The following is a 23,498-nucleotide window of genomic DNA, read 5'->3' on the forward strand; positions in this document are numbered from 1 at the left end:
CACTAATGCAGGCTAGCTATAAGGAAGACCTTATGTATTAATGAAGTGCTGTAATTATGTTAATAAATTCAATTGTATTGTCTTCATGTACCTGCAGTAACAATCACAGTTAATAAGGTATAGTGTACCACAAGTCCTTAAATTTAATGAATAGGTGGAAAAAATTATTCCAATTAAAATAATTTATGCAAATGGTAGTTCTGAAGTGCTTGAAAATGTGACAAAACATTTTTTCTCTGAATTGAAACATTCCATGTAAAATGACCAACACACACAGTGTGAGCATCCTAACGGCCTACACTAACTTCTAAAGTAAACTAACCACATGCACTATACCTATCAATTTGAGGAAATGGAAGTGCCAGAAAAAAACAAAACCACCTGCCCCTACAAAACCTCTATTTTCTTTGCCCTTTGCTATGGTGCTTTCAATGCACAGAAACAGTAGACTTTATTTGTTCTTCTTCTTTAAACTCAGAGACAAACGAAGCGTGATGAGGTTTTTGTTGTTACTTTATCGTGGGCTTTCTGTTTATTTTATTTTGTTTCATTGCAAAAGGTTGCTACCTCACTTTTTAAAAACAAAATCAAGCTATCCTATATCACATTTCAAATGGCTATGGAAAAGACTGAGGCAGATGTGGACCAAAATGGAACAAACAACACTTTTTTTTCTTTTCTTCCTTTTACCATCTTCATCATACTCACCAATTCTTATAATGTCTATTTATTTTTGAGAGAGAGAGAGAGAGAAAGAGAGAGAGAGAGAACACAAGTGAGGAAGGGGCAGAGACAGGCGGAGACATAGAATCTGAAGCAGGCTCCAGGCTCTGAGCTGTCAGCACAGAGCCCGCTGTGGGGCTTGAACCCATGAGCTGTGAGATCATGACCTGAACCGACGTTGGATGCTTAACCAACTGAGCCACCCAGGCGCCCCCACGCTCACCAATTCTTAACTTTACTTCTAAAAGAGAAGTATGGTGACAGGTGTCTAACAGCTCAAATTGGGGTCTCAGGAATGGTATTGGTCAGAACTTTTAGGGCAATGTGTAAACTAATAAAGACCAGAGGAACACAGTATTACCCCATTAATGAGTAACTTTCAAATTCCTGCATATACTCAGTCTCCATAAATGCAATTTTTAAGTTAAAATGAAACTGTAACTTCCATAAAATGTTTTCTTCCTAACTACTAACACATATTCCTTTTGTAGAAATACACAAGAAAGTAGCAAGAGTGCCCAGGACCTGAAGACTCTGTTCTATTCAGTGAGGGACGCACGCATCCAGGACAGGGCAAGGAACCCAGTCACGCTCAGTAAGAAAGTGTCAGATGACCCAACAGGCTGGGGAACAGAGGTGGATGACTAGAACCCAGAATTAGGAGAAGCAAAGCACATCTGCTTTCACAGCTTAACAACCAACCAAGAATCAGCAAAAAAAGCAGAGAAACAGAACAAATGGTGGTCTCACCCACTTTCCCCATCTAACCCTCTCCTATGGCTCTTGCTCATGATCCTTCTCACCTTCCAATCACAGCTCAAATGACCCTGGTCAGAGAGGCCTCCATGATCATCCCCCAGGATAAATTCCCAGCCTATCTACCCAGCTTCCCAGCACTTGCCATAGTCACAGCTGCATGCAGGGGTCCTGATCACTTAGCACCCATCTTTCCTGCTGGACTCTAAGTGCATTGAGGACAAGGACAGTGACTGACTGACTTTCCACCTCCCTTCAGCAGCTAAGATACTGCCTGATGCCTGTTCTGCTGAATGAATGGAAGAGTGGATGAAGGCCATTGGTGTTCGGAGGGGTACACACAGAAGAGCTCAGCAAACACTTACAAAACAAACCGACCCCAAGCAGTGAACAGAGGCAGCATTTCCTAAGAGACTACTCTGCACAGCTGGCTCAGAGCCTCTGAACTGGGAGGGTTCTCTGAAATGGTTTTCCTACCACCCACCGGTCAAGATGAGGCAGTGACTACCAGTGATCATTCCTACTCACTTCACAGAACGTCCTGTCCTATCAAGTAGAGGATAGGATACTGGAAATAGGTGAAAGAAAGAAAGAAAGAAAGAAAGAAAGAAAGAAAGAAAGAAAGAAAGAAAGAAAGAAAGAAAGAAAGAAAGAAAGAAAGAAAGAAAGAAAGAAAGAAAGAAAGAAAGAAAGAAAGAAAGAAAGAAAGAAAGAAAGAAAGAAAGAAAAAGAAAGAAAGAAAGAAAGAGTAAAGAAAGAGAGGCAACTTACCCAGCTAGCAAGATTACAGAGTCATCCTGAGTCACACATTCAAGATCCCTTGCTACAGAAAGCAGGCTACCATCATCCTGTCTTTTATATACACACACACACACACACACACACACATTCTATTTATACTGGAAAGATGGACAGGCCTAACCAGGAAGTAAATTAATTCAATACTGCACTTGAAAAATGTCATTAAGTCCCTCCCACAACAGAGCAACAGTTACTAAGGAAATAGAGCACACCAAATGGAAAAACATCCCTACAGGAAGGGACATTTTTTTAAAACATGAACACACACAAAACCTAACCAAATAAGTTGTAGAATATGTTTTTGCCTTACCACTTATTCCTAAAAACTTACATGAAATGCAGTCCTCCTAGAAATCGCTGGGGAATGAAAACTGCATTCAACAGCTCACAGCTCTCACAAAACTACACTACAAAAATAGGCATACGCAATTCAGGAAACATTAGGGTTATACACTAGGCACAAAGGCCAAAACCCAGAAGAGAAAGCGAAACAAACCTTTTTAAAAATCTAGCAACATTCAAAAAATTTGTAGTGCATAAGAAATAAACACTGCAGCTTCATTTTTTATTTCCTCTCACTGTGGACAGACTGCTTCACTGGCCTAGTGTCGGTTACCTAGGTGATGGCTAGACTGAGCAGCCCAACGGGCTCCAGGCCGAAAAGACTCTGAGAGTTGAGGCTCTGTGCCTATGTCTGATGATCTGTCACTGTTCTAATCACCAAATAAGTCCTAGGAAGAAAGTCCACTGAGAAATGAAGAGACAGCTCTAACCTTGACAACACACACACACACACACACACACACACACACCATGAAAATTAATACATGAAGAGTCACTGCTTATGGGAAAAAAATCTCAATTACTGGCTGGTTCACTTAAGTTTAAAGGGGTAATGGACTTTCAGGGAGACAGATGTGACAAAAAGTAGACAGAAGAAACCTGAGGATCTGTTTCTAACCAGAGTCTGAATCAGGTGTCACCCTGGGAAAGAGATGTCACACTTACCCACATGAGCTCCTCAACCTCATGAACAGATAATCTGGACCTTGGCAAGTTTCCATGTCTCAACATTTCCTAATAGCATAAAAGGATGTCCTTGGAAAAAACACAGCCCCTGCCCTCAAGGCAGCCATGGGGCAGACAACACCAGATAGGACACTCTTCCCCTGGTTCTGGGCCCACTTACAGAACTTGGTCGAGTCCCTCAGCCTGTCAAACTCACACTTTCTCATTTGTGAAGTGAAGACATGAAACTTGAAGTCCCTTCTGAATAAGTCCCCCTTGAATATTCCGCTGTGGCCCTGTCTCTGGTCAAGGGAGACAGGACAAATGTGTATGAAAAGAACATAGTCAGGGCGCCTGGGTGGCGCAGTCGGTTAAGCGTCCGACTTCAGCCAGGTCACGATCTCGCGGTCCGTGAGTTCGAGCCCCGCGTCAGGCTCTGGGCTGATGGCTCAGAGCCTGGAGCCTGTTTCCGATTCTGTGTCTCCCTCTCTCTCTGCCCCTCCCCTGTTCATGCTCTGTCTCTCTCTGTCCCAAAAATAAATAAACGTTGAAAAAAAAAAATTTGAAAAGAACATAGTGACCAAATACAGAAAATCTGCACATAAACCCAAGTCTGAGAACAAGTCAGAGAAATGAGCTGCTTGCAACCAGGGAAGGCCGGGTTGGGTATTATAGATCCTTCATGCTACTATTAATTTCTATGATTCAGGGCTATAAAACAATTTGAAGTTGTATTATAAAAGCTATAAAGGAGCACCTGGGTGGCGCAGTTGGTTGAGCCTCCGACTCTTGATCTCAGCTCAGGTCATGATCTCACAGGTCGTAGGTTCAAGCCCCACATTGAGCTCTGTGCTGACGGTGTGAAGCCTGCTTGGGATTCTGTCTCTCCTTCTCTCTCACCCTCCCCTGCTCGTGTGTGTGCACACATGCTCTCTCTCTCTAAATAAATAAACTTAAAAATTAAAAACAAACAAACAACAAAAAAACATCCTAGCCCTGGGAAGCTTGATGGGCTCCAGATAATTAGGTCAGCATTTTAGGAAACAAGTGCAAAATCAAATATACACACAAGCTGCAAACTGGAAAACGCAGTAATTATATTAGAACATCCTTTAAAATGTCACTTTGACAAATACGACACCTGATAAATCCTAAGGACTATAGTCTGAGGTTCTACTCAAACCAGGTGGGAGAAAGTTCCCCCCCGCCCAAATAAGCAAATAGGATACTGTCCCTAGTGAATCAGGAAGTCTGTAACTATCTCCTCATGCTATCTAGGAGCAAAGGAAGCAAGAGGTCATCTATCCCACCCCTTCATTTTATGGAGGAGACTGAGGTTCATGGAGGAGAGGGAATGTGTTGAAAGTGACTGTGATGATAAAGGCAGAGTTGGGAATGAAACCAGGTATCAGTCTAGGTCCAAGCTCCCAAGTTCTCCCGTTCACACAAACTGGCCAAAAGGAAGAAGCTGAAAAAGGGTACACACCTATACCACTACCAATGGGGACCAGGGAATCCTGAGAAGTTTTCCACTTTCCCAGGCCCACACCACAACACCAATGTGCTAAAAAGAAAAGTCAAGGAAGGGTCGGGAGCTTGGTACAGAATCAGAATGTGCACTGAAGGTCACCTGACACAGTCTGAGCACATCATGGTCACCTCAGCTGTGAACGCCAGGCAAGCAGAAGGTGGCTGCATGAGAAATGGTTACCCCTCCATGCCTGGTACAAGGGGTACAGACTGGCCACACCAGGGAGTTGGGCTTGAGATGCTCCACACTTAGCACTCTCCCCCATTCCAATTGTCTTCAGATAAAATTAGCTTGCAATGGGCATGACAGGCAAAGAAAAATGGGCTCCCACAGGGAGCTAACAAGTGTGAGCAATAAGGAGGAGGAGCTGTCCTCTGGTTCTTTGGTAAGAGTAGGAGAGAGCGAGGACTGAGGAGCTATCTGTATGAAACAGTGTTTGTCCTGCCCATATGCACTCCCCACACCAAGCCATTCTCTGCCCCAGCTAACAGCAGCCTTCCATACAACACCTAGGCCTTGACTAAGACAAGCCCTGCTCTCTGTCCTACAGAATACTGTACAAGCTGCTTCCTTTCATTCAGTATTTCAATAGCTCTTTGTGGATATTACTCTAGCAAGGTATTATTTTAGATGATGGGGAAACAGGAGTGAACAAAACAAACCAAGTTCCTGTCCCCATGGTGTCTATGCTGTCTATGGAGCTGTTTCCTAATGGAAACCTTTTCTTGCTAATGTTTGTACCTTCAGCATTGACCATGGGGCCTAGGATACAGCAGGTGTCCAATAAATACAGGTTATACTGCACTGAATCACATATGAGCTTCAGCTTGATCACCCCCTTGTCACTCTTACTACCTCTGCTCTGTATTGGCTGCACAAAGTCCTGACTCATGGTACACAAAGAGGCTGCTAGCCACAGGGCACTCAAAGCCTAGAGGGCATTCTGTGAGAGAAGTTCCAACTAGAACTCTGGAGCCCAGGCAGTGCCAACCCCTCCACTATGTAAAAGACACTCAAATGAGAGCTTTATACACCAACAGGCCAGAGGACAAAAGGCCAGGTTGAGTCAGACTGCCTTGGGTTCACCTCATCCTAGGCTATGTGTGATTTCAGTAGTTACTTAACCCCTTTGAGCCTCAGTTTCCTCATTTGTAAAATGAAAGTAACAGTGGAACCTACCTCATAGAATTCTTGTACATTTAATGAGGAAACATACACAGAATAGTGGTCTCTGATAAATGGTAAAGAAGTAATAGTTGCTACAGTGATTATAACTCCCCTCAGCAGATTGATAAATTATGTCTTTAAAGAGTATTCCCCCCCTCTTTTCCAGTTTCTAATTGACCTAATGAGACAAAAAATGGATTTTATCTCATAGTTCCTCAATTGATTTGTCTTGATTTATTTTTTTAAAGTTCTCAATAGATAAAAATCTAAGCTTAAAATCATTTTATATGAGCTAAAATTAATAACAGAAAGAATCAGGAGAAAGGATACAAAATTAGACAAAATGTGTGGGTGAGATATTTGGTATGAAATGTGGTAGAATAGTAGAAGAAAAAAATGACAAAAAAGAAACTTGCCTTTAAAAGGAAAAAGAGCCTCTTGATACTCAATTTTTTTCATGTTTCATATTGAACATCAAATTTAAAAAACAGCAATAGACAATAATAAATGAAGTTAACCAAGGTTTTACATCTCTTTGCCAGAAAATAATCATGCAGGGTCCAATCTTCCAATTTGACTTTATTCCATCCTTTTTCCCATTTGGTTTGTTCCCTTTGTAAAGTGCTAACTTTTTAAGCCCTTAATGTTCATTTCTTAAGCTTCCAAAAGGCCCAAGAATTAAACTCTGCACAAGGATATCCTACCAACCCCTCCCAACAGCTTGATAAACCCAGCTCTCTTCTATGAAACAGCAGGTTTGGAACAGAAACACCAACACTTTAAAAGCTAATAAAAATTGATCAATAATAGAGCCAATGCTCCCTATAGAAATGAAAGATCTATATAATTTCAGTCACTTGCATTAGCAAAGGTTTCCTAAACATCCCTTGTTTACAAAGCTCCAAGCCAGCTCCACATTTGCATCTTTAATCAAAACACATAGGGAATGCTGAAACTTTCATTATATAGTTTTGTTTTATTTGCTTGTATTCATTTTCTGACAAACATATTCCTTTAGAAAAAAGAAAACTTTCTGTTTTATCATTTTTGTAAAGATGTTATCTTTTTAAAGTAATCTCTACACCCAGCATGGGGCTCAAACTTACAACCCCAAGATCAAGAGTCACATTCTTTACTGACTGAGCCAGCCAGGCACCCCTCTGTTTTATAATTTTTTACAACTCAATATCCAGTTTGAGGTGGGTTGTGTTGGATAGAAATACTTTGACAATACTTTTCTTAAGATATTTCCAAAGAAAAGTCTATATCATCTGGGACAGATAGGAGAGAAGAGGGATGTATAGTGAACACCTGACAGGCATCTCCCCAACACCTGGGGACTGCGACACTCTGACTAGTGGCCAGCAGACTCCACTGCTCAATTTAATGTAGTTGCAACTGTGAGATGGACACACACACACACACACACACACACACACACACACACACACATACAGACATACATACAACTGTTGAGCAATTTGTGCCCTGGCAGAAAGACTCCTTGTGGCCTAAATATGCCCATTACAACAAAATTTAGGGGAATCCCAATTACCTCCAGAAAGAGAAGACAGTTCCTTCCTATTGTCAGCACAGCAGACATAGACACAGACCCATCCCATATCCTTTTAGAACTTAAACTTCCACTCAACACAGTACTGTTTCTATCATTTAAGGAAACCAGAAAAAATGATATGTGCTGGATCACACACCATCCTACTAAGATCATAGATTCCCTGAGTACCTTAGAGAAACACATGTTGTCATATGAGAGTGAAAAGATAATCTCGAGAGCAACCTTTCAAGAATGACTTGGAATTCAACTGGAAAGCTGTCATTTGAGACATACCAAATTCTGGAAACAGAACTCATTTAGCCCAGTCAGTTAGCGTTGGTGGAACAACTTAATCTGATCACAGAAATTCAAGGAGATGAACATTTCAGCAGATGTCTGAAGGACATAACACAAAATGGTACTGTCTGAGGTTGGCCCCCGGAGCTGATGTCACCGGCAGCAACCAGTCTGAGAGTGTGACAAACGAGCTCTCGGTGATACAGTTACGCACAATAATGAACGCTACATCTGTGAGAGGCCCCAGCACACCAAGCCATTTGACAAGCAGTGCCTGACTCCACATATATTAGGGAAACACTGATAGAGTTTCACGTCTTCCTGGAAGGCTGGATGAGGCAGAGCCATGAAAGTGCATCTGTCCTGAAGAGCAGCTGTTGAAGGGGACAGAGAATTCAGGGGAAAGGCTGCCTGGTATTTAACTAATGGGACTACACAAACCCTGTCCCTGTGTGTCTGGAGGCCTCCAGCCAAGCAGAAAGAGTTCATTAGACCAATTTCCGCTGCCTTGGTAACAAAGGCCTATGCGTGTGCTCTTACACAGTAAAAGCAAACGAGTGTTATTCATGGGGGAAAGCACTACAGACAGGTACTGTGTGTCCCACCCAGCAGCCCAGAGGGCAGTAGAAAGCTGCCCTCTTGCAGTGTAGAACTGGTCCCTCCACAAGCCCAGTGTGACAGGAAGCAGTCTCCCATAGCACCTGAGGCCAGGTGCTTGCAAGTTTGCTGAGTTTGCTCAGCTTTAGAAGCACTTCCTGGCAGCTACAGAAACTGTCTCATTCTGAATAGTGTACTCAACCCAGCATCCTCGATGCTGAGTCAGTCTGTCTGTCTTATATGTACACCATCAGATCTGGACAAGAGAATTCTGCCACCAAAGAAAACTGCAGAACTCTGGCAGCAAGAGGAAATTCTAACTACCAAATTCAAAACCTGAAATCACTATTCATGTTCCCATCACTTGCCAAAGTTAGCTACACACTGTCTGTGAGGCTTTTCATGATCTAAGTACACCATGGACCTCGCCAGCCTGACAGGCAACTTTCTCTGCATTTAAAATAGCATCTTCTTTCAGTTCTTCCATGTTCCTTCTCGAAATCTAGCCCTTATTTATTCCCTTCCCTTCTGGGCACATTCTAACCTCTAATCTGCAGTTGGGAGCCCTCAGCAAGCTTCTTCAGACAGAAGCCCGGACCTCCTGCTTCCACGTCCCCAGGAGGGTAGGAGGGAGGCACAGGTAGGAAGAGAACATAAGATGGGAGGGAAGGAAGAGACTTTTCCACAGTGTACAACAACATCACCCCACTCCCACCTTCCCATGGTCTAGTGAGTAAATGAGTTCCTTTAAACAGCAAGAATGAGGATTTAATTTTGTTCCTCCTATTGCTGCTTCTCACCAAAATATTCTCTCTAGACCACTGTTCCCCCAAATATTCAAAAGGAGGCATGCAATCATCAAAACTAAATTTTGTCCATTTTGACCTAAAAGCTAAATATATTGACAAATAAATTTAAAATAGGAAACACCCAAAAGTAAACACACAAGGCCAATATCAAAAAGCATGAAGCTGCCTGTTTATCTGGGCTGGTTGGTTGGAAGAAATGATAGAGAGGGTGGGGCTGAGTGCTAAGACAGGCTCCCATTAAGTGATGAACTACTACAGTCAGGAGCTCTACAATATCCCTTGGCACTGACACAGCCACTCACTCTGTGGGCGTGCTGTGCTCAGAGAAGTAAGCACAGCTTTGGGGTCTAACAGAAGGAGCTGAGAATGACAATTCTGCTGAGCAGCCTGCTACACACTACTTGGGCCGGTTATACAATCTCTGTAAGACTCAGTGTATTCATCTGTCAAATGGGGCATTAATATAACTGTAAGGCAGTGGCAATGACTAAGTGAGAAAGTATAGGAAATGTATGTACATGGCACCAGAAAATCTAACAGGCTCTCAAAAAAAAAGGTTAAGGCAATAATAGGAAGCAGCGAAGAAGGGCAGGAATGACACTACCTGTGGTTGTCTGACCCTTAGAAAATGCATCGAAGTTGAGGTCAGTTGACAAGACTGTAAGAGAGTTTAAAAAAAAAAAAAGGACAGGGTAGGGGATAAGAAAAATAGAGAGCCTCAGTGGGACCCATTCAGCTCCACTCCGTGGCTGAATTCTCAAAGAGTTAAAATCTAGGGCCTGTTAGATTAGAAATCAATATTCTCATTTCCAAATACTCAAATAGGTCAACATCAGGGACATTTCACTTTGTCCTGACCACAGGCGAAAAGTCCCCCATCTAACCCAAACATTCACCTGACCCCTATTAATCTGCCCCACTTCACCCTACTACACCCTCATTCCTACCCCAACATGTAGAACTAGTCAATATTTACTGCACACCCACTAACCATAGGGATTCCCCACATCATAGAAATCACTCCTATTGAAGTGACTCATCTCTTCACTTCCTTTGGATAAAAACATGTTATTATGTTCAATAAAACCATACAAGAAATAATAGCTAAAGATGACATTTAAATAACTTATACCAACACCTAAAAATGGCTTCTTGGAAGAAAAGGAAATGATAGGCATTTTCAAGGGTATTTTAAGAGCTCCATCTTTTCTCCTCCTTCTCCACCCACCTCCCCCCACAGATGAGTCACAGCAACATTCAGAGACACACGGGCCCCTGGCCTAGAGGTAAACTTGGGCAAAAGAGGGTTTTATAGTGAGGACGAAGGCTGCCATTGAAATTTAAAAGCAGTCTAGCTACTCTACTACCATCCTTTCCTTACTGGTTCCCATGGAAACAGACCTCAGATCGCCAAAAACAGGGTAAAGATAGCACCATGCCCAGTTTTCTTGCAATCTGTTTCCATGGGAACTGGAAGAGAAGAGAATGGAGGCTGGGTAGCTAGACTGCCTGCAAATCTCCATTCCCATCAGATGGAGATGCAGACAGTGTTGGCACACTGGTCCAACGGCCTGCAGGCTTCCATGGTCTCGTCAAGAATGATGTTTCCACTCAGGGATGGAGTCTAGAGAAAGGGAACCTCACACCAATAGCAGCTGCAAACCTCCAGACAACCACTCAGCAGGTGATTCACCTTCTCAAACATTCCTTCACCAACCAGAGGTAATACATTTCAGACTAGTGGTTTCCATGTCTGGCTAGGCAGCGGGATCATCCCAGACCTAATCAAATAATATCTCAGGAGCTGGGACCAGGATTATGTAGTTTTTAATCAGCTCCAGAGGTGATTCTAATAGTTGGCCATTCTGGGAAACCAATGACCTAGACCAGAACTTCCCAAAATTTATGGTGCTCATGATCTTGTGGAGACCATGGTGAAATGCAGATTCCAATTCAGCAGGTCTGGGGAAGGGTCTGAGATTCTGCATTTCTAACTAGCTCCCAGAGGATACTGATGATTCTACTACTTGAACCACATCTGAGTAGTGAGAATCCAGATTCTAGTGATTTGGCTCTAGAAACTTCTCAACTGACCAAAGATAGAGACTGCAGCCATTCCCACAGGAGCACCTTATTCCCATCTTCAGCCATCAGTCCACACCCAGGCAAGGCCTCTAAGACAGACAGCTTGGTGTTGGGGGCTAAACAGGAATTGAGTCATGCTTTATATTACCATCCCTCTGTTTCCACTACCTCCAGGGACAATCCTACATGGATAAAATGGTAACAAAATAGTCAAAATTTATGTATAGTCCTCAGGGGAACCATGCTTGTCTCCTCCAAATCAGATTTCTCTAAAGGTAAAAAGCAAATTCTACATAGCTGAGGATCAATTTGTGGTGAAAAATGTATGAAATACTTAGAATATATTATCAAAGAAGAATGAAACTCCACATGTTATTTTAAAAGAAATAAGAGATAATTTTGAAAAACTCTATAATTATAAGGAAATAACTCAGCTAGCCTTAAAATCCCTATTCTAGTAGAAAATGTACAGAGTAAAAGTAGGCTCCACATTTCAGCTAAAAGTATGAAGAGTAATACAAAAGTAATGTTGATTTCTATACTGAACCACAAAATAACTTTAAACCACATAAAATGCCAGTGTGTTATTCAAAAGCAAGTCACTGATTTTCTATTTTAAGAAATCTCCATTTTGCCTATGTATAAAAAGGGAGCTATTTCAGTTTGTTTCATTAAATACATTTTGAATCTCCTTCTTCAAAAAGCATAACATACATTAATCTTTGGAAATTAAAATATGAACAAGGAATTCAACTATAAATCATTGAATTATGTTACAAGCTTACTTGAAAAACAATCTTCTGAATCTAAAAATATAAATGGGGAAAAAGATCAATTCTTTGATTAGTCAGCACACACGTAACAAAGAGAGCTCAGCGTTTTGCAGAGTCCTGTAAGTCCTGCAGGCAGCCAAAGAAAACTTCGCACATACAGTCTGTGACACATTTTCATTCCAATGAGGCAAAAATATACATATATTTATTTATACATGCATATATAATGTCACACACAAACTTTAAAAAAAGCCATGAGTTAGTTTGAGACTCAGTTGCTTTTTAGGTTCCCAAAGCACATGAAGCCAGAGTGCTACAACTGCTATGATAAGAAAATAAAGTCATAATGAGGGATTTCTGCATTTGCTTCAAAGATAACAAACACACACACACACACAATAACAAATTAAACAGCTGCAGTAGAGGATGCCAAAAGGGTGTGAGCTGTTAAATGCTCCATTAAAAAATATAAAAATAATTGGGAATAAATGCAGAGTTGTGCTAATACAGCTCCACTGAAATCTGTTAGTCTGTGAGACCCTAGCCAGAGAATCAGTTGTAGGTATTTAGTGTGTACATGTGTTTGTTTACTTTGTGTTTACATGAAGAAGAAACTGGAGCTGGGCCAACAAACTTCCACCAAAAGGCCAGATGGTAAATGGCTTTGCGAGGCATACAGTCTCTGTCCCTGTTCCTCACCTCTATCATCACAGCATGAAAACAGCCACCACAAACACATAAACAAATAAGTGTGATATGTTCCAATAAAACTTTATTTACACAAACAAGTGCTAGCCAGGATGTGGCCCTGAGTTACAATTTACAAACCACCGGACTAGACTATAAACTCCGTAGTTTGAAGGAAATGTCTTATTCAACACCCTCTCCATAGCTTTAGGTAAGGGAAGAGAAAAAAAGGCTGCAGGATCTGTCTTGTATCCATTTTTCAGTCACCCCTAAGGAATTCCTTGGACTCTCCCTAAATGTTCTAGCATTTCCCAGCACTTATATTTTAGCCCTGTATAGCTGCTAGTAATTAACATATAATAATTACTTGTTGTGTGCTGTGTTCTCTGCATCTTGTCTTGTGCTTTATTGCATTTATCTTGTTTCCTTCACTAGATTCTAATAGTCCCAAGGGCAAGACTTTGTAATTTGCACTTTCCCTCAGAATTTAGTTTAATGTTCAGCAAAAGATACTGCTGACAAACAAATCCTCCCCACCTCTCAAGGGGAGGTAAAAAATGGCTAAACGGGGGGAAAAAGACACTACCATCTTTTATGTTTACCACCAATATGACTGGTAGAGAGGACGATCTTCAGGTCTACCCTATGAAGACCAAGTACATAGTGAACATATTCATTAGAACTTCCTGAGGGCTAGGGCTGGCCTTACCCAATTGTGTCCTCAGACACTGCACATGGAAATATCTACTAAATTCAATAGTATGATGAACTGTATGGTGAACCAGGCTAATTTCTTACACTTGAACAAAACTGTGGAATATGGGAATAGGAAATGCTTTTAGATATCATCATCCAGTTCAACTCGTCCCACATAAACAGAAATTATGGCTCAGATATCATCAAAAGTTATGCAGAGCTGGGCCCAGAACAGAGCATAAAATTGAGCTAGATCCCAGGCTCTTTTAGATACAATAGAGAAATTCCTGATGTTTTAGGGGATCCTATAACAAATCTTCCTCATAAATAAAAGCATATGCATTAGTAAAAAGATGTTTATTCCCTAATTGAGCAGTTCCTTGAATCTGGGTTCTCACAGACTCAATCTGCCTAGTGGAAGGCATACCAGTCACTACTTACAGTGTTCATACAGGAGACTATGACAGTCGGAAGTGACACAGCAGAGAGGATATACAGTTGTGGCTTGGGATCCAGGAGGAGCAGGGTATGGAACACCATGCCTCTGGAGACAGCCTCAATCTTAGAGCACAGGAGACACCATCTCGTGTCTCAGCAGCATTTCACAGACCTGGGTCCTCAATCTCAGTTTCTCCGTATGCTGTTCCCATGAAGCATCAAATTAAGATGAACACAGGCAGGGGCGCCTGGGTGGCTCAGTCAGTTGAGCGTCCGACTTCGGCTCAGGTCATGATCTCATGGTTCGAGCCCTACGACAGGCTCTGTGCTGACAGCTCAGAGCCTGGAGCCCACTTCGGATTCTGTGTCTCCCTCTCTCTCTGTTCCTCCCCGGCTTGCACTCTGTCTCTCTCTCAAAAATAGATGATGATTTAAAAAAAAAAAAAAACAAAACAAAAAAAGATGAACACAGGCAGCAATTTCCATGGCCACTTAATCCCAAAGGAGGAGAGTCTTTTCTGCAGCCATCTCTGCCTCCCACTGCTGTCTCAAGAACAACACTAGCTCAATCGAAAATCTTGTTAACATAATCTGATAAGAAAAGGTAGAAGGATCAAAAACCATGAAGGAGACATGACCTACATCTGAAAACAAAGTAAGGTCTGATGTCACAGAAAATGGCCAGCTCCCTGGACCATTCCAAGCTGTTTTTCTTCCTTCCTTTCTTCCTTCCTTCCTTCCTTCCTTCCTTCCTTCCTTCCTTCCTTCCTTCCTTAATGTTTATTTATTTTTGAGAGAGAATGAGACAGAGTGTGAGGGGAGGGGCAGAGATAGGGGAAGACAAAGAACCTGAAGCAGGCTCCAGGCTCTGAGCTGTCAGCACAGAGCCCAACACGGGCCTTGAACCCATGAACCATGAGATCATGACCTAAGCCAAAGTCAGATGCTCAACCAACTGAGCCACCCAGGAGCTTCCCCCCACCCCCCAGCTGTTTCTTTCAGCCACTCTGGCAGTACAGGAAATGGAAAGAGCATCATCTTTCGCATTTTTACTATTGTGCTTTATAGGAGTGATACAAATACTAAACTATGTAGGGTCCATGTAAAATGCCTGACATAGAGCAGGCACTTACTAGTATTACTATTATACTGAGCACCATCATAATGGGAATCATTAAGGACAGTCAACACAGTCAACTCAAGTAAACAAAAGCAATAAAACTAGTTTTCAAATAATGTGTTCACATGGGGCTCAGTGGTGACCATGTTCAATCCCAGCCTAGATTCTCAGTGATTCTAGTTCTCCATATCCACCCTTCACCTCTTCCCCTCTGTGCCCACTGGAACATGAACAGAGGCCACAAGTCCATTACACCCAAAACTGTAAGTTCCTATAGGACAATGTTTTTCAAACTGGGTTGTGACCCATTAATGGGCTATGAGATTAATGTTGTGGATAATAGCCAGTATATATACATTTTTAACACAAAGTACATCTCAGAAAGTAAGGGTGAGTACTGCGTCAAGAAACTTCTGTACAGTGATAGATATTGTGGGTACTGGTATGTGTGCACTGGGTCACAATGTAACATTTACTTCTTACTGTGAATCGTGGTCAGGATATAAAATTCACTTCCTACTGAGGAATACTATGCTACTAACACAGATCAGCAACACAGCTCCCTGTGTGAAAGGCCACTTGTAATCAGGAATTTAATTATTGTGTTGGCTGAATACTAAAAATGTCCATGCACTAACTACTCCATACTAATGGAGACATATTCTAGTGAAAAAATCTCAAGAACTCAAAATCTCCCCAGAACCCCCCACAGTTCCAAGCCTGAGCCCTGCTTCTGGGTAGCCAGCATGGCTGGTCTGAAAGTGATGATCTTCACAATTATCCCTGATTTGAAGATGAGGCAGAAGACATGAGAGAGGCAGTCTAACTGTGTAATCCCACTCTTTATTTAAAAGAAACCTGTCTTCAGAGGGGCGCCTGGGTGGCTCAGTCGGTTAAGCATCCAACTTCGGCTCAGGTCATGATCTTGCAGTTCGTGACTTTGAGCCCCGCATCGGGCTCTGTGCCCAATGAGCTGAGCTCCGACAGCTCGGAGCCTGGAGCCTGCTTCAGATTCGTGTCTCCCTGTCTCTCTGACCCTTCCCCTATCGAGCTCTGTCTCTCTCTCTCTCTCTCAAAAAAGTAAATAAACATTAAAAAAAATTTTTAAGAAACCTGTCATCAGAGGAAAAGACACTCAAGGACAGCATATTTATCTATAGAACATGAAGTTCATTTTCAATATTTACTAAGAAGTAGTAAGAGCATTTACCAAAGATCTGGGAACCCTGAAGTAGCTCTCTGAAATGCCAATCTGATCAGGTTGCTTCCCTGCTTATTATTCTTCAGTGGCTCCCCACTGCCTGCAGGATGTAGTTCAAATTCTGAAGCATCTGGAGCTTTTTGTGGTCCAGATGCTGTCTCCTTTTCCCCAACTCACCTCCCCCAATTCCTGTGCAAATCCCATGTTCCAGCCATCCTGAGCAACTCCACAAGATGCCACGGCCAGCCCAGTGCCTGCAGTGCCCTCACCAGCACCTCCCCCATAAACACATACAACCAACCTGAGCCTCTTTCTTGCCTCTGGGGGCTCCTGCCACATGCAGCCCTTTCTAAAAGCAACTGTCATCCCAGCATATTTTTCAGTTTTCTGTCTCTTTCAGGCTGAGTGGCTTCTTGAGGGCAATAAATGCCTATCACTTTGCCTCCAAACACAGGGATCTAGGGGTAAGAAGTGCTCCATAAATACTTAACTGAATGGAAAAAGACAAAACTACTCTTAGAGGGATGGGGAGTGGTCATTGCTCTTCAGTTTGCCTATGCCCTACTTTTATGAGCCTGGCATCAACATCTGGATAAAGTACACCGTCCTATCGCCAGCCTTGGCCTTTCCATTCATGATTTTGATGTCCAATTTCCTGCTGGACACACACAACTGACAGCTTCCTTTGGCAGAAAGAACTATGGCATATAACATTTTCCTCCTTCTCCACTGACCCTCCACCCCACCTGGACATAAAGTCAAAACACTAACCAGCAGGTTGACCACAAAAGAGAACAGATAGCACTTAATGCTGACAGACAGCTTCCAAGGTAAATACTCTGAGCTGATAAGGACTGTTACAAGTAACAGGTAAACACACCTTCATGATATATGAAAACTATATAGTTATATACACATTATATACATGTTATATGTTGTGCATTACGTATTACACACAGTACATACATGAGGATATGTGTGTGGAGACAGACATAGAAACAGAGATAAGGAGAGAGACAGAACACATCTATTAATTAGGATGGATTAACACATGGCACTGGGCAGGGTGGGGGGAAGGCACACATAATAGGTTCATCTCAACAAGATGACAAGTTCACTCCCAAAACCCAACAGATGACTGTGCTTGTAAAGTTATAATAAACACTAGAAACAGCAGCAACTACAAAAGACAAAGCCATTACTGGGAAAAAAACAAAAACAAAAACAAAACATTTGCATCTGGTAAGCTCTCTATAACAATGCGATGTGACTCCACCCAGTGCTTGAGCACCCAAAGCATTCTCTCCACTGCTGAGCCTGCTCAAGCCTACCCACCTGGGGTAACAGAAACTCATCACTTCATGAGTAAGCCAGGTCACTCACCTGCATGAGCCACTGGGAGGTAGGTAAGGTGGGCCTGCTTCAGAAGGGATTGGGTGTGATGAAAAGACAGGAAAGCCTGGATCCTTGTCCTTGCCTTCCAAACTGGACCACTTTTGAGCAAGAGTAAATCTCATCTTCTCATATGGGGCAAGCCCACCCTTTTAGCTCAGGCCACAACCACAGGGGAAGTCCTATCTGTTTCTTCTGATGTACAAAGGGGATATTACTACCCAAGGAGACAAGAAGGAAGAGGAGTTGCCCTAGTGGCTGCTACTGACAAAACCTTGGCACAGGTAAAGAGTCATCAGTGTTTTTAATCCAATAGTGTAAACTTGTTAGGACCTGGAAACAATGCTCACTGCTACAGTGGATTTGTCCTTGGAGATTCTATCTCCTTCTTCCTGTATTAACCCTCCCAGCTTCACATATCTAAGTGTTTCAGATGAAAAGAGGGAACTGTCAAAGATGGCACATGGCTATTCATTTTGCACAGCACTAGCAATATGATCAGTGGGGCTAAGGGCATCTCAGAGCCTCCACCCTGCCCCAAACCTGAACTTTAATGCCCGTCCCCAAACCCACTCCTGTTCATGGCACCCTTGGCTTCCTGCCATATTTGCTATCTACATACCCCTGTACCTCCAAGTGAGGTGTGAGGAGAGAAGGGTAACACTGATCTTTTTGCATGAAAGATGTGTCAAGAATTCTTTCTTAGCCATTGGCTCTGAACCATACTTCAAACCACAATAAACAGACACTAGCAGAACCCAAATGAAGTGTTTACTATCATTATCCATATTTGATAAAAAGAATACTGAAATTCGCAGAGAATTAACTTGTCCAAAATCATCTAATATCAAGTAATCATGAGTGAATGAGCCAAAAACACAAACAGAAGCTGAGAGGAGAATTTCACTGAGGGGAAAACTTACAGAGAGCAGTAGTAGGCTACTTCAATGAACAAATCAAAGCACACCTAATGGAGGGTCCAAAGCATCACTACAAGTAGGGCAATAAAGCAAACAAAGTCACAACAACAGAGAGCAAGTAACACACACCAAAAAATACCTCTTGAAAGGCCAGGCCCTGGGCAGTATATGACCCCTCTTTAACATAGTAGTGCTCACAGGTGCAGGGCACATAACAAGCTTTTAAAACACATAAGGGACAGAGAAGTAGCCAAATGATGAAACAGAAGAATTCTCCTCAAAAGAAATTCCAGGAAGAAATGACAGCTAAATAATTGATCAAAACAGATATAAACAATATAACTGAACAAGAATTTAGGATAAGAGTCATAAGATTAATTGCTGTGCTTGAAAGAAGCATAGAAGACATCAGAGAATCTATTGCTACAGAACTCAAGGAAATAAAAACTAGTCATGATGAATTTTAAAATGGTGTAAATGAAGGGCAAAATAAACTAGAGGCAGTGACAGCAAGGACTGAAGAGGCAGAGGGGAGAATAAGTGAAATAGAAGATAAAATTATGGAAAAAGATGAAGCTGAGAAAAAGAGATAAAAAAAAAAATTCTAGACCACCAGGGAAGAATTAGAAAACAAAATGACTCAATGAAACATAATAATATCTGTATCATAGGCGTTCCAGAAGAAGAAGGGAGAGAAAGGGGTGGAAGGTATACTTGAACAAATCATAGCTGAGAACTTCCCTAACATGGGGGAGGAAACAGACATTGCACAGAGAACTCCCTTCAGACATTACTTGAATCAATCTTCTGCACAACATAGCATAGTAAAACTGGCAAAATACAAAGATAAAGAGAGAATTCTGAGAGCAGGTAGAGACAAACGGGCCTCACCTACAAGCGTAGACACATAAGAGTAGTAGCAGACCTACCTACTGAAACTTGGCAGGCCAGAAGGGAGTGACAGGACATATTCAATGCATTGAATAGGAAAAATATGCAGCCAAGAATCCTTTATCCAGCTAGCCTGTCATTAAGAATAGAAGGGGTTATAAAGGTTTTTCCAGACAAACAAAAAATGAAGGAGTTCATCACCACTAAACCAACCCTAAAAGAGTCCAAAGGGGGATTCTGTGAGTGGAATCTTGCAAAGACCACAAAGAACTAGAGACATCACTACAAGCATGAAACCTACAGAAAACACAATGACTCTAAATACATATCTTTTAATAATGACACAGAATGTAAATGGACTAAATCCTTCAATCAAAAGACATAGGGTATCAGAATGGATACAAAAAAAACCAAGATTCCTCTTTTTGCTATCTACAAGAGACCCATTTCAGACCCGAGGACACCTTCAGATTGAAAGTGAGGGGATGGATTGAGAGGACAGAAGATGGCGGCGGAGGACGCTGGGCTCACCACGTCCGGCTGATCACTTAGATTCCACCCACACCTGCCTAAATAACACAGAAAACCACCAGAAGACTAGCAGAACAGAGTCTCCAGAGCCAAGCGCAGACAAGAGGCCCACAGAAGAGGGTAGGAAGGGCCGCAAGGCGGTGCACGCTACAAGGCTGGTGGGAGGGAGCCGGGGCAGAGGGACAGCCCGCCGGCCAAGCAGAGACCCTGAGTCTAGCTTGCAAAAGCAGAGGGGCCAGACGGAGTGTGTTCAGACAGTGAGTGGGACCTAACATCTGGAAAGTTATAAGTTAACGGCTCTGCTCAGAGAGCGGGAAGGCTGGAGGACAATCGGAGGGAGAGTTGCTGAGCCCCTGGACGAAAGAGCTCAGTTTAGCGGGGAACAAAAGCGCTCGCCAGTGCCATATCCTTCACCCATCCCCCTCGCCCATCCCCCAGACAAACTCCCAAAGGGAAACAGTTCCTGCCAGGGAACTTGCTTGCACCACGCAAACACCGAATGCTGTGCTTCTGCGGATCCACACCTCCCATGGCGGGTCTGACTCCCTCCTGCTGCGGCAGGGCCCCTCCCAAAGAGGATCACCTTAGGAGAAGTAAGCTGAGCCTGCCCCTCCCACCCCCATGCACCTTGCCTATCCACTCCAGATAATACGCCAGATCCCCATCACCACAAGCCTGGCAGTGTGCAAGTAGCCCAGACGGGCCACACCACCCCACAGTGAATACCGCCCCTAGGAGAGGGAAAGAGAAGACACACACCAGTCTGACTGTGGCCCCAGCGGTGGGCTGGGAGCAGAAATCAGGTCTGATTGTGGCCCCACCCACCAACGCGAGTTATTCAAGACAGCACAGGAAAAGTGCCCTGCAGTTCCGCACCACTCCAGGAACTATCCAAAATGACCAAACGGAAGAATTCCCCTCAAAAGAATCTCCAGGAAATAACAACAGCTAACAAACTGATCAAAAAGGATTTAAACAATATAACAGAAAGTGAATTTAGAATAATAGTCATAAAATTAACTGCTGGGCTTGAAAACAGTATAGAGGACAGCAGAGAATCTATTGCTACAGAGATCAAGGGACTAAGGAATAGTCAGGATGAGCTAAAAAATGCGATAAACGAGCTGCAAAATAAAATGGAAACGTCCACGGCTCGGATTGAAGAGGCAGAGGAGAGAATAGGTGAACTAGAAGATAAGATTATGGAAAAAGAAGAAGCTGAGAAAAAGAGAGATAAAAAAAATCCAGGAGTATGAGGGAAAAATTAGAGAACTAAGGGATGCACTAAAGAGAAATAATCTACGCATAATTGGGATTCCAAAGGAGGAAGAGAGAGGGAAAGGTGCTGAAGGTGTACTTGAAGAAATAATAGCTGAGAACTTCCCTGATCTGGGGAAAGAAAAAGGCATTGAAATCCAAGAGGCACAGAGAACTCCCTTCAGACATAACTTGAATCCATCTTCTGCATGACATATCATAGTGAAACTGGCAAAATACAAGGATAAAGAGAAAATTCTGAAAGCAGCAAGGGATAAACGTGCTCTACCATATAAAGGGAGACCTATAAGACTCGTGACCATTCTCTCTTCTGAAACTTGGTAGGCCAGAAAGGAATGGCAGAAGATCTTCAATGTGATGAACAGAAAAAATATGCAGCCGAGAATCCTTTATCCAGCAAGTCTGTCATTTAGAATAGAAGGAGAGATAAAGGTCTTCCCAAACAAACAACAACTGAAGGAATTCGTCACCACTAAACCAGCCCTACAAGAGATCCTAAGGGGGATCCTGTAAGACAAAGTCCCAGAGTGATCACTACAAGCATAAAACATACAGACATCACAATGACTCTAAACCCATATCTTTCTATAATAACACTGAATGTAAATGGACTAAATGCGCCAACCAAAAGACATAGGGTATCAGAATGCATAAAAAAACAAGACCATCTATTTGCTGTCTACAAGAGACTCATTTTAGACCTGAGGACACCTTCAGATTGACAGTGAGGTGATGGAGAACTATTTATCATGCTACTGGAAGTCAAAAGAAAGCTAGAATAGCCATGCTTATATCAAACAAATTAGACTTTAAATTAAAGGCTGTAACAAGAGATGAAGAAGGGCATTATATAATAATTACAGGGTCTATCCATCAGGAAGAACTAACAATTATAAATGTCTATGCGCCGAACACGGGAGCCCCCAAATATATGAAACAATGACTCACAAACATAAGCAACCTTATTGATAAGAATGTAGTAATTGCAGGGGACTTTAACACTCCACTTACAGAAATGGATAGATCATCTAGACACACGGTCATAAAGAAACAAGGGCCCTGAATGATACATTGGATCAGATGGACTTGACAGATATATTTAGAACTCTGCATCCCAAAGCAACAGAATATACTTTCTTCTCGAGTGCACACGGAACATTCTCCAAGATAGATCACATACTGGGTCACAAAACAGCCCTTCATAAGTATACAAGAATTGAGATCATACCTTCCATACTTTCAGACCACAATGCTATAAAGCTTGAAATCAACCACAAGAAAAAGTCCGGAAAACCTCCAAAACCATGGAGGTTAAAGAACACCCTACTAAAGAATGAGTGGGTCAACCAGGCAATTAGAGAAGAAATTTAAAAATATATGGAAACAAACGAAAATGAAAATACAACAATCCAAACGCTTTGGGATGCAGCACAGGCAGTCCTGAGAGGAAAATACATTGCAATCCAGGCCTATCTCAAGAAACAAGAAAAATCCCAAATACAAAACCTAACAACACACCTAAAGGAAATAGAAGCAGAACAGCAAAGACAGCCTAAACCCAGCAGAAGAAGAGAAATAATAAAGATCAGAGCAGAAATAAACAATATAGAATCTAAAAAAACTGTAGAGCAGATCAACGAAACCAAGAGTTGGTTTTTTGAAAAAATAAACAAAATTGATAAACCCCTAGCCAGGCTTCTCAAAAAGAAAAGGGAGATGACCCAAAGAGATAAAATCATGAATGAAAATGGAATTATTACAACCAATCCCTCAGAGATACAAGCAATTATCAGGGAATACTATGAAAAATTATATGCCAACAAACTGGACAACCTGGAAGAAATGGACAAATTCCTAAACACCCACACGCTTCCAAAACTCAATCAGGAGGAAATAGACAGCTTGAACAGACCCATAACCAGTGAAGAAATTGAATCAGTTATCAAAAATCTCCCAACAAATAAGAGTCCAGGACCAGATGGCTTCCCAGGGGAGTTCTACCAGACGTTTAAAGCAGACATAATACCTATCTTCTCAAGCTATTCCAAAAATAGAAAAGGAAGGAAAACTTCCAGACTCGTTCTATGAAGCCAGTATTACTTTGATTCCTAAACCAGACAGAGACCCAATAAAAAAAGAGAACTCCAGGCCAATATCCCTGATGAATATGGATGCAAAAATTCTCAATAAGATACTAGCAAATCAAATTCAACGTCATATAAAAAGAATTATTCACCATGAT

The 23,498-nt window shown here is 42.2% G+C and overlaps 1 protein-coding gene across 13 annotated transcripts in view; it reads right to left on the reverse strand.

The window, feature by feature from the left end:
• LDLRAD4 (low density lipoprotein receptor class A domain containing 4) overlaps window positions 1-23,498 on the reverse strand; it is a 441,951-nt gene that overhangs the window by 260,253 nt on the left and 158,200 nt on the right. The window lies entirely within an intron of this gene.

The sequence above is a fragment of the Leopardus geoffroyi genome, chromosome D3 (genome assembly GCF_018350155.1).
Source record: "Leopardus geoffroyi isolate Oge1 chromosome D3, O.geoffroyi_Oge1_pat1.0, whole genome shotgun sequence".
NCBI classification, from domain to species: domain Eukaryota; kingdom Metazoa; phylum Chordata; class Mammalia; order Carnivora; family Felidae; genus Leopardus; species Leopardus geoffroyi.